A 13,073-nucleotide genomic window follows, 5' to 3' on the forward strand; every position below is an offset into this window, starting at 1 on the left:
AAAACCCCCATCGTATATGTATTGGTCGAGATTAATCTTGACCCACGGTACCGGTGTTGTCAAATGACGTGTTGCGTACATAAAGTACCGGTGTTGTCAAATGACGTGTTGCGTACAATCATGGGATCTTATGATTAATCTTCTCGTGTTGTTTACGGGTGTTCCTGAACCATATAAAATTAAATTATGAGTACATATATATAAAATATCATGTTATTTTAGAAAGATGTGATTTATTTAATTTTTCTCCAATTATTTTCGTGGCTAAACTAGTCTTAGATATCCGATCTCGTTTTGGTCATAGTTTCTTCGTTACAACTCCGTTTTCGTTGGTTCAACTTGCCACTTCCTTGGATCGAGTCCCTCTTTAAGAATATGAACTGTAAATACCTTAGTTTGTATTCGAAATCACAGGTCATAGGTCAAACTTTAGTGAAACTTATGAAGTTAATCATTTTCCTTTATGTAAACAACATTAAATGAGTATTTTTTTCTAAAAATACTTATACCTTGAGTTAAATCATGAAATTTTTATGTGTTATCATATTCATAGTAAATATCATTTTTCCAGAAAATAAACCTCCAATTCAAAGTTCAAGATAGTTTTTAATTATCCAACCCAAAACAGCCCCCGGTTACACTCCGACGTCGTAAATTCAGTTTTTAAGGTGTTCTTTGAAAAACCAAGTTATACCTTGTTAAATTATCATATATTTAAGTTATATTACAGGTATTGAAGTATTTTAAAAGTTAAATTAGAAGGATCTATTTAGTTTGCAAACAAGTTTGAAATCATTCAAACTATGTTTTTGTTGTTAAAATTGTATACCATACAATAAGATAGCTATATATATATGAATCGAATAAGGTTATGAACAAAGTTACTACCTCAAGTTACTTGGACAAGATTGCTGTAAAAGTGGAGTAAAAACCTAGAACCAAAAGAGTGATGAAATTGGATGAAAGATTGGAAGCAACTTAAGACATAAACTTGAATTGAAAGTTGTATTTTTGTAGTGTTTTTGTTGATCTTTTTATGGTGGTGTTTAAGGTGATTCTTGAGAGGATTTTTGCTGGAGTTCTTAGAGAGACATGAGGCTAGTAAGTGTGTGTGTTTAGCTAGAGAAATGATGTTCCAAAAATTGAAAATGGATGCATGTATTTATGGTGGTGTAAAAGGTGTATAAATTTGTAATTTTGTGAAAAGATCTTTTAATCATGTGAAATTGTCATACTAAATAACAAAAGTAGTTACCTTATACATAAGGCATGAACAAGGGCTGGTTGGTGGTGATTTGATGTGTATATACCAATAGTAAATACGTATAGAAGCTAGGTATGATACGAGTACATATACTCTAGATATACGTATAGAAATCTTGTGAAAAATGGAATGAGGATTCAAATATAGCTATCTTTTGTGAATATACTTATATTGTTTTATGTATTTAAGTCTTTAAAAGTGATTAAATACATTATATATACGATATATGTATAAACATTATAGGTCGTAAGTATTTATGTCAAATAACGTTACGTATAGTTATCGTTTTGAAAGCTTAAGTTAGTAGTTTCAAAATATACTTATAACTTATTGTTATTAATACAAAATGAGATATTTAAACATCCTTAAATCATGTTAAATATGTATATATACATATATATACACAAACGTATAATTAACATATATTGTATAGTTCGTGATATCATCGGTCAAACTAGACGGTTAAACGTTATGTAAAACTCTTTTCAAAATCATAAATCTCAACAATTTAGATTGCTTATCATGTTGGTAAGTTTTAATTTATGTAAATATTAATCTTATAAGTGTAAAACGATCGGAAAAATCCGGGTCGTTACAGTACCCACCCGTTAAAGAAATTTCGTCCCGAAATTTGGTAGAGGTTGTCATAAATAACAATAGGAATGTTTTCATGACGAATATGAGGTATTAATAGAGTTTTATCATTATTGGAAGATATGGATAAAACGATTCGATCATGTGAAGCGCACGAGTGAAGCTATCACAAAAGAATGAAATGAGTGAATATGGAATTGTTTTAACCGATGTCGAGATTAGGATTGATTTCCAGAATTTAAGGGATTTAAAGAAAATCTTATGTAATAAGATTTGGTTCTTCGATGATTTAGAAAACAGGATCTCCTTTGATTTAATGCGATAATCTATTTCGATTTCTTTGTCGGATATTTCACTATAAATCCACCTCCTTCCCTTTCTTACTTCCATACCTCACATCTCTTACTCTTCCTCCTCTAATTCATACCTTAAGGTATCCTTTAAAATGCTTCATCCCGTTCTGATTTTTGTTATACTTCTAACTTTCATATATTTCATTCTTCTCTTTCATCTACCGCTAGAAGAATCTATTCACTTTTATGATTTTCTTGGAATTATAATGTTTCTAATTCTCCCGTGTCTTTACGTCGCCATACGTATTGATATACACGGTTTGTAGTTTCTGGGTGGTTATTGGGTTTGATATCTTTCCTTATATTTCGATGCTCCTGCTTCTGTTTTCCATAATCATTGTCATCCATAGTTAATACTCTCTCCTATTTGCTGTGATCTATACCCCACTTTCTATTTTGGGACTTTGTCCCTTCGTTTCTTCTTCCCGTCCTTGAGTCAAGCGATCAATAGTTCGAAATTCGTAGGTATAAAGTTCGGAATGAACATAGCTAATGCTCTAAGAAAGGAATGGTAATGACACGATTTTGATTTGTCAAACTACCAGAATATCCAAGAAAATAGAACTATCAAGATGATTTGTTCTTAATACGTTTCGGAATTGGATAGAATGTAAAAGCCGTGTAACATGGCACATGATGACGGTACTGTGAATCATCACATTCCATTAGAAACTTAACATGACTTACTGTAATATAATGAAGTTGATCAAGTTTCATTATATTATACTAATTCATGCATCAGTTCCCAACACTGCTTCAGAACATTCCTATTTTAAACTTGAAGGATTTAGAAACTAACACTGTTTCCTTTATATTGTAACGCAGATATTACAGAGAGATAAATGATTTCAGATAAGGATAGTGGTGAAAATATCTTCAGAAATATTGAGGATATTTATAATGAAAGATATGATAATATCTTGGAATTTCTAATGTCGAAGGATGATGATGAAGATTGACCCGTAAGGGTTTAGATTCAGAAGCAAGGTGTTTGCTACAGAATTGTCATAATTCTTTATGTACAAGTTTAGTCATTGTAACTTGTTCAGAGTCTCCTTCATGGTTTGCTCAATCCGGTTTTCAGTACCAATTTTCTATCGAGCGTTCCTAACACTTCCTTCTTTTATCATCAACTTTTGGTCATTAAGACCTTCTACAACATGCTGCTTCGTCAGTATTTTCAAAGTTATCGGATCTGGGTCATTGGTTATCAAACCAAGATGGTTTAAGGAGAATTGTATTTTTAGATGATTAAACGCTGATGGTAATATGATGGAATATAAAAGGTTCTCCGGTAACGATGGCGAAAGAACAACGTATATATATATCGAGATTGTAATAAGAGTAGTCTTACTGAGATATCGAAGTGGAGCTGTGACAAAATTAGTTAATTGAAAAGGAATCGCGTGATTGTTTTTGCTAATGGATGACAAGGAATTCGATGCGGATACGTTTTAACTATAACTTCGAGTTCGAAAATTTTCAGGTGCATAATTGTATGCATAAATCTATCTTCCGTAGATGAGGTGCGGCTGGTTCAACTTCTCGATCGAGATGTTTTCAAGAATCATGAAAAGTTATGAATGTGAATTGTAATCGTCAAGATACAAATGAGGTTTAAAATAGAATCAAGTGGCATACTTGAAGGATTGTTTAGTTTCATATGTAATAATCATCATTTTAACTCATTTTTAATTGTTCAAAGTTAGCAGTCCAATAGTCCGATTGTCCAATGGTTCAATAAATTCATATATGAACTAAATATATAATATTCTAATTACTTAATACGTATCGTGACCCGTGTACTGGTCTCGGTGTCGATCACAACTCAAAGTATATATATATTTTGGAATCAACTCCGACCCTGTATAGCCAACTCCCACCTTCACATATAGAGTGTCTATGGTTGTTCCGAAATATATATATAGATGGATCAATATGATAAGTCGAAACCTTGTATACGTGTCCCGTTATTTAAAATGCGTATAATAAATAAATATATATCATGACCCATTATACAACGTGTTGTCTCGGAATTAATCCGACGTGTTGTTGTACATGTGTCCCGACGGTATGTAAAGTACAGAAATTAAAATTGCAAGAATGTAAATTGCGATAAATTAAATATTAATCAGTTAGCTGGGAACAGTTAGCCGGAACAGTTAGCGTGTAATACTATCACAATTTCAATTAATTAATTCATCTGTTTCTAACAATTTTTATTTTGCCAATGTTTCTTCATTATGCCACTTGTTGGATTCGGATAGGTAAAAATCCAAATATGAAATTTAAATGGAAATGGTTAATCTGGGGTGAACGGATACGTATATCGGTAATTGTAAGTAGGATAATAAATGATCGTTGAATCAGATTCGAAGAATGTACAGTGTAACTTGTTAATGTGAATTCTAAATATTCCTTGGGTACTACCCACCCGTTAAAATATTTTCATCATTAACAGTTTGTACGAATGAAATTTTTAATTACGATCTTTATGAAAATATATTTGCATATATATTTTCTTCGGAGGTAACTATGAATTTAATGAGTCAATAAAATATTCAACTCATTTGATTTATCGTTATTACTAGATTACATAATCTCCAAAACATTAGAGATTACATAATCGTCATGTCGAACGAAGAACGATACGTAAAGAAGAGGTAATCGGTGTAGAATGATATGTAGAACAAAGATCATATTCGAAGTTCAGATGATGATGTTGAGGTACGTGGTGCGGATGTGATTGTTGGTGGTGGTAATGATACGGTTGGTGTTGATGCTGATGATGCCGTTGACGTCGATGATGCTACTGGTACTACAGATTGCGAGGTTGATGTTGTTAACGGTACTGGTTATGCTGCTGGTGCTGCTGCTGGTGTTTGTAACCTTCGCACCGTGTTCTCCAAAGCCGTCACACGAGCGCGAAGTTCGTTAATTTCTGCTAGTACACCAGGATGATTGGCGGTTGGAGTGAGCGAATGAACAAGATCCGAAATATGGGATAGGATATAATCGTGACGACATACTCGAGAAATGAGAGAGAAAATGGTTTCTCGAACAGGTTCGCCGGTAAGTGCTTCAGGTTCGTCGCCAATGGGGCAATTCGGTGGGTGAAAGGGATCACCTTCTTCTTGTCTCCAATAATTTAGTATACTACAAACCCATCCCCAATTCATCCAGAATAGATGATGAGAAATTGGTTGATCCATTCCAGTGACGCTGCCTTCGGAGCCCGAATGGAAATCCATATCAGCGTAGCTGTCGGAGTCGGAGGAATTCGAACTGGACGCGGAGTTCATCTTGTACAGTCGGGGAAATGAATTTTTGGTTTGGAATAGATTATAGGAGTTGGGTTTGGTATTCTTCAATACATAATTTACATATGTATTTATAATACTCAAAATCCCGTGAATTACGGAGAATCTTTGAAATTCGTCAGGCAATGTCTATAGCAACAGATACGCTAGGATACGAATTTTGTCTATACACTATTGATGCACTAAATGCAGTAAGACGTGTCTAGACTTAAGAATACTAAGCAGGCAATTCCTAAGGATGATAAGCAGATGATTTTCGACTAGATATGATAAGCAAAACTTTTGACATGTAGACATGGTCAAAGTCCAGACTCACTAATGCATCCTAACAACTACCAGTTAGACACACTAATGCAAGGCCTGGTTCGCTAAGACCAACGCTCTGATACCACATGAGACGACCCGACCCAATCCATAGGGACGAATACAATAACATATGATAACATTGCGAGGTACTTGATCTCTATATGATACATTTTACAAACGTTGCATTTATTCTTAAAAGGCAAACTATCATTACATCAATATTTGACATTTTCGTCTAACATTTCATAATATCCAAATGACCTAATCTGTCATTTACTTATTAATATTCTCTATTGAACTCCAATGACTCGAATGCAACGTCTTTGTATCATGGCTTAAAAGGTCCCAAGTAGTATCCTTAACATGAGCTAATGCACAGCGGAAGACTTAATTCATACCTGAGAATAACATGCTTTAAAACGTCAACATAAAGTTGGTGAGATATATAGGTTTGATGCTAGCAGCGTTATAACAATGGAACACAAGATTTCATATATAAACATTTTAATAAAAATATTCTAAGTGGTTGAGCACTTGGTAACCATACTTAACATTTAATCACGTCGCATATTCCCTTTATTATGAAATCTTACTACACCGTACCAAGGTGTAGTCACGAAACGAAGTACTGTGCAACCGTTGAATACTGGTCGTCCAGTCCGGTTGGGGTTGTCAGGCCCGATAGATCTATCAACAGGATTCGCGTTTACAATACCGCTGTAAATAATAGTTACCAAGCTACAGGGAAGTATGCCAGTGGTACAACTCAACGTAGAATATATTTTTCAGTTACTTGTGTCCATAACGTAAAACATAAAATACATGTATTCTCATCCCGAAATATTTAGAGTTTAAAAGTGGGACTATATACTCACTTTGGTCTTGAAGAAAATAACACGACTTGGTCTCCGATTGATATCACGAACCTAACCATATGTAATATATCAATATATTTTCTTTTTAAGAAATAAACTTTTCATATATATACTTTCAATACTTTTTATAATTCCTTAGTCCGTAGTTAGCAATCTGATGTTAGTAATTCAATTTTTAATGGTTCATTTTAGGTGTTTAATAAACCCCTAATGAAATAAATAAAACCCCCATCGTATATGTATTGGTCGAGATTAATCTTGACCCACGGTACCGGTGTTGTCAAATGACGTGTTGCGTACATAAAGTACCGGTGTTGTCAAATGACGTGTTGCGTACAATCATGGGATCTTATGATTAATCTTCTCGTGTTGTTTACGGGTGTTCCTGAACCATATAAAATTAAATTATGAGTACATATATATAAAATATCATGTTATTTTAGAAAGATGTGATTTATTTAATTTTTCTCCAATTATTTTCGTGGCTAAACTAGTCTTAGATATCCGATCTCGTTTTGGTCATAGTTTCTTCGTTACAACTCCGTTTTCGTTGGTTCAACTTGCCACTTCCTTGGATCGAGTCCCTCTTTAAGAATATGAACTGTAAATACCTTAGTTTGTATTCGAAATCACAGGTCATAGGTCAAACTTTAGTGAAACTTATGAAGTTAATCATTTTCCTTTATGTAAACAACATTAAATGAGTATTTTTTTCTAAAAATACTTATACCTTGAGTTAAATCATGAAATTTTTATGTGTTATCATATTCATAGTAAATATCATTTTTCCAGAAAATAAACCTCCAATTCAAAGTTCAAGATAGTTTTTAATTATCCAACCCAAAACAGCCCCCGGTTACACTCCGACGTCGTAAATTCAGTTTTTAAGGTGTTCTTTGAAAAACCAAGTTATACCTTGTTAAATTATCATATATTTAAGTTATATTACAGGTCTTGAAGTATTTTAAAAGTTAAATTAGAAGGATCTATTTAGTTTGCAAACAAGTTTGAAATCATTCAAACTATGTTTTTGTTGTTAAAATTGTATACCATACAATAAGATAGCTATATATATATGAATCGAATAAGGTTATGAACAAAGTTACTACCTCAAGTTACTTGGACAAGATTGCTGTAAAAGAGGAGTAAAAACCTAGAACCAAAAGAGTGATGAAATTGGATGAAAGATTGGAAGCAACTTAAGACATAAACTTGAATTGAAAGTTGTATTTTTGTAGTGTTTTTGTTGATCTTTTTATGGTGGTGTTTAAGGTGATTCTTGAGAGGATTTTTGCTGGAGTTCTTAGAGAGACATGAGGCTAGTAAGTGTGTGTGTTTAGCTAGAGAAATGATGTTCCAAAAATTGAAAATGGATGCATGTATTTATGGTGGTGTAAAAGGTGTATAAATTTGTAATTTTGTGAAAAGATCTTTTAATCATGTGAAATTGTCATACTAAATAACAAAAGTAGTTACCTTATACATAAGGCATGAACAAGGGCTGGTTGGTGGTGATTTGATGTGTATATACCAATAGTAAATACGTATAGAAGCTAGGTATGATACGAGTACATATACTCTAGATATACGTATAGAAATCTTGTGAAAAATGGAATGAGGATTCAAATATAGCTATCTTTTGTGAATATACTTATATTGTTTTATGTATTTAAGTCTTTAAAAGTGATTAAATACATTATATATACGATATATGTATAAACATTATAGGTCGTAAGTATTTATGTCAAATAACGTTACGTATAGTTATCGTTTTGAAAGCTTAAGTTAGTAGTTTCAAAATATACTTATAACTTATTGTTATTAATACAAAATGAGATATTTAAACATCCTTAAATCATGTTAAATATGTATATATACATATATATACACAAACGTATAATTAACATATATTGTATAGTTCGTGATATCATCGGTCAAACTAGACGGTTAAACGTTATGTAAAACTCTTTTCAAAATCATAAATCTCAACAATTTAGATTGCTTATCATGTTGGTAAGTTTTAATTTATGTAAATATTAATCTTATAAGTGTAAAACGATCGGAAAAATCCGGGTCGTTACAAAAGTGGTGGTTGGTATGGTTTAACATAAGGCTTTGCCTTAACTGTTGAAAGGATCCGTTCATATACATTATAAACGATTCACAATAGTTAATTACATCGCGAGATATTTGACCTCTATATGATACGTTTTACAAACATTGCATTCGTTTTTAAAAGACAAACTTTCTTTACATCTAAAATTGACGGCATGCATACCATTTCATATTACATCCAACTATAATTGACTTAATATTAATCTTGATGAACTCAACGACTCGAATGCAACGTCTTTCAAAGTATGTCATGAATGACTCCAAGTAATATCCTTAAAATGAGCTAATGCACAACGGAAGATTTCTTTAATACCTGAGAATAAACATGCTTTAAAGTGTCAACCAAAAGGTTGGTGAGTTCATTAGTTTATCATAATCAATCATTTTCGTAATAGTAATAGACCACAAGATTTCTGTTTATAAATATATGTACACTCGCAAGTGTATAAAAGTATTCTATAAGTTGTAGGCACCCGGTAACAAGCCTTAACGTTCATGTTTTACCCTCTGAAGTACACCAGATCAGGTGTGTTTAATATAACCTCGAAGTACTAAAGCATCCCATAGTCAGGATGGGGTTTGTCAGGCCCAATAGATCTATCTTTAGGATTCGCGTCTACCGTACATAGACAAGTAGTTTAATGTTACCAAGCTAAGGGTATATTTCTGGTGTAAACCCACATAGAATTTGTTTTAGTACTTGTGCCTATTTCGTAAAACATTTATAAAACAGCGCATGTATTCTCAGCCCAAAAATATATATTGCAAAAGCAATTAAAAAGGGAGCAAATGAAACTCACAATACTGTATTTCGTAGCAATTATGTATATGACGGAACTGAACAAGTGCAGGGTTTGTCTCGGATTCACGAACGTATCAATATTGTGATTCAATATTGCAGGAAAGTACGTAGACGCAACGAAAATGATAAACGTTAGGTTGACCTCACGAGCAATACCCTCGAACAATACCCATAACCTCCATAGCTATAACACATAATTTCCTTAGCTCTATCCCGTTTGAAAACTTATTTTGAAATCGTCTGAATATAACTCCGTCGTAGTATTTTATGTATACTAATAATATCTTGAAATAATACTAAGTAAATATATATATATATGTAATTCGATTGAGAGAGTTTAGAGAAATATATTTTCAAGTTTCTATGAAATAATGAAACCTATTGAATTCTATTTATAATAGATTTTTAAATTATTAAAGTGAATTATTAAAGTATGAATTATTAAAGTGAATTATTAAAGTATGAATTATTAAACTATGAATTATTAAAGTATGAATTATTAAAGTGAATTATTAAAGTATGAATTATTAAAGTGAATTATTAAAGTATGAATTATTAAAGTGAATTATTAAAGTATGAATTATTAAAGTGAATTATTAAAGTGAATTATTAAAGTTAAAGTAAAGTAAAAGTAAAGTAAAAGTAAAGTAAAGGTAAAGTTAAAGTATAGTAAAAGTATAAAACTATATACGTATAATACGCGTATATATAATATTAATTTAAATCGTTATATATATTTAATAAAATAAAATATAAATATCGTTATCTTTATCATACTGGTTAAGTAATGAGTTGTCAAAAGTGGTTCTAGATATTTATAAAAGTTATATACGTTTTAATAATAAAGTTCTTTTTAAACTGAAAACGTCTTTGTACTTTTGAAACTAAATTAATAGAATATTATGGAAACGAATTCCCCACTATCTTTTGTCTAACTTTCGTAAATGACACTTTTTGTTTTTATTTATAAATAGCTTTACAAATTATTCTGAATATCGTTAAGAGGAATAGATTTTCTCAAATCATAGTGGACCTCTCAACAGAGACTTGTAATCATAATTCAATGTTTCTGATAATTCAATCATTTAATATATATTTTTAATTTCATCGAAAATCATATTGAAACAAATACGTTCGTGTAAGGTATTATACGTTTAATACTTTATTAATATTCTCAAGTTATAATACATATATACATATACATATCTATTTATATATAACGGTTCGTGAATCGTCGGAATTTGGTCTAGGTTATAATGAATGTATGAACACAGTTTAAAATTCTTGAGATTTAACTTAACAAACTTTGCTTATCGTGTCGGAATAATATAAAGATTAAAGTTTAAATTTGGTCGGAAATTTCCGGGTCGTCACAGTACCTACCCGTTAAAGAAATTTCGTCCCCGAAATTTGATAGAGGTCGTCATGACTAACAATGAGAATGTTATTATAACGATTATAGAGTTTTATCATGTTCAAGAAGAATGGATAAAATAATTCGATTAATCGAAACGTGTGAGTGAAGTTATCGTAAATGAATGAAATAAGATAATAGTGATTCGTCGTATCTTTTGACGTCATCACGATTGATCTCCGAAAAGAAAATCTTTGTAATCTATATTGGATTTGATTATTCGGCGATTAAGGAAATTATGATCCTCTTCGAATTAATGCGATAATCCATTTTGATTTCTCTGTCGGATATTTCACTATAAATCCACCTCATTTGTTTTCTTACAACTCACACCTTCTCAACTCATATTTTAAAGTATTTATCAATATATACTTCATCCAGTGCTGATTCTTGATATACTCCTCACTTTCATATCTGTCGCTCTTCTTTTTCATCTACCTCCGGAAGAATCTATTTACTTCTACTATACTCTTGGTTTTATAGTGTTTTTAGTTCTCCCGTGTCTTTATATTGCTATATGCATTGATATATACGGTTTGTGATTTCAGGGTTGTTGTTGGGTTTTATATCTTCCCTTATATTTCAAAGTCCTTGCTTCTTCTATAATCATTGTCATCCCCAATTAATGCTCTCTTTTATTTGCTGCGATTTATACCCCAATTTCTATTTCGGAGTTTTGTCCTTTCGTTTCTTCTTCTTGCGATTAAGCACCGCTTGTAATGGTCCAGAATTCGCATATTTGAATTTCGGAATGAACATTGTTAATGTTCTAAGAAGTAAATTGTAATGACACGATCTTGACTTGTCAAATTACTAGAATGCCTCGAAAAAGGCCGAATCATCAAGAAATATTTTCTTGATATTTTAGAGGTTAAAGAGAATACAAGAGTCGTGTAACATAGCACATGATGACGTTATGATCTGTGAATCATCACGTTCCATTTAGAAACTCAGCATGACTTAATGTAATATAATCACGTTGATCAAGTGTCATTATATTATACTAGTTCATGCTTCAGTTCACAACACTACTTCAAAAATATTCCTATTTTAAATTCGAAAGTTTCAGAATTTAGAAACTAAAATAGTTTCTTTTACGATGTAATACAGACAGCACGAAGAGGTAAATGATTTCAGATAAGAATAATTATGAAAATATCTTCAGAAATATGGAGGATATTTATAATGAAAGATACGATGATATCTTAAAATTTCTAATATCAGAGGATGATGAAGAATATTGTCCGTAAGAGTTTAGAGTCAGGAGCAAGGTATTCGATAATGACTTCAGCAGACACGGAATCATTTGGATTCTTTGAAGGTAGATTTCGTCCTTGTGATTTATCCACAGCCTTCTTCATGGTTTGCTCAATCCGTATTTTTCAGTACCAAATATTCTCTTTTTCTGAGCTTTACCAACACACTACTCTTTATCATCAAACTTTTTACTGTTAAGGTCGTTTATAGTTTTTGCTGCTTCATCAGTATTTCGAGAACTAGTTCGCAGTTTAGGGTGTTTTTCAGAAACTTCACATTCAAAGTATATAAGTCCAGAAGATAGACACATATAATTGTTGGCGTAGACATGCTGCGAGATTTCAAAATACTGATTGCTAATTTCCGATGATTCGTATGGCAATTCTCGTTACAAGATGCAGATGAGTAAATGATGGGGTTTTGATAAATATAAAGATTTTTCGGAAAGTCAAAGATCAATGAAGTTGTTAATAAGTTTACTGCTAATGTGGCGAGATATGAAAGGTTCCCCGGTAATAATGATGAAGGGGTAATCATTATAATAAGGCTTATTCGAATGAACAATTGAAGCTGGTTTGCTGGAGCTGTGACAAAACCGTCTATTTTTAGAAGGGATTGAAAAGTTATTTTAGCTAGTAAATGCCAAAAGGTCTGACATGGATACATGTTAAATTATGACTTTGGTTTCAAGAGTTTTTCAGGTACGTAACTGTGGATAACATGTGGTTGGATCATCATCTCGATTGTTCATTATTTGAAGTGTCTTCAGGTAT

The sequence above is a fragment of the Rutidosis leptorrhynchoides genome, chromosome 1 (genome assembly GCF_046630445.1).
Source record: "Rutidosis leptorrhynchoides isolate AG116_Rl617_1_P2 chromosome 1, CSIRO_AGI_Rlap_v1, whole genome shotgun sequence".
In the NCBI taxonomy this organism is placed as follows: domain Eukaryota; kingdom Viridiplantae; phylum Streptophyta; class Magnoliopsida; order Asterales; family Asteraceae; genus Rutidosis; species Rutidosis leptorrhynchoides.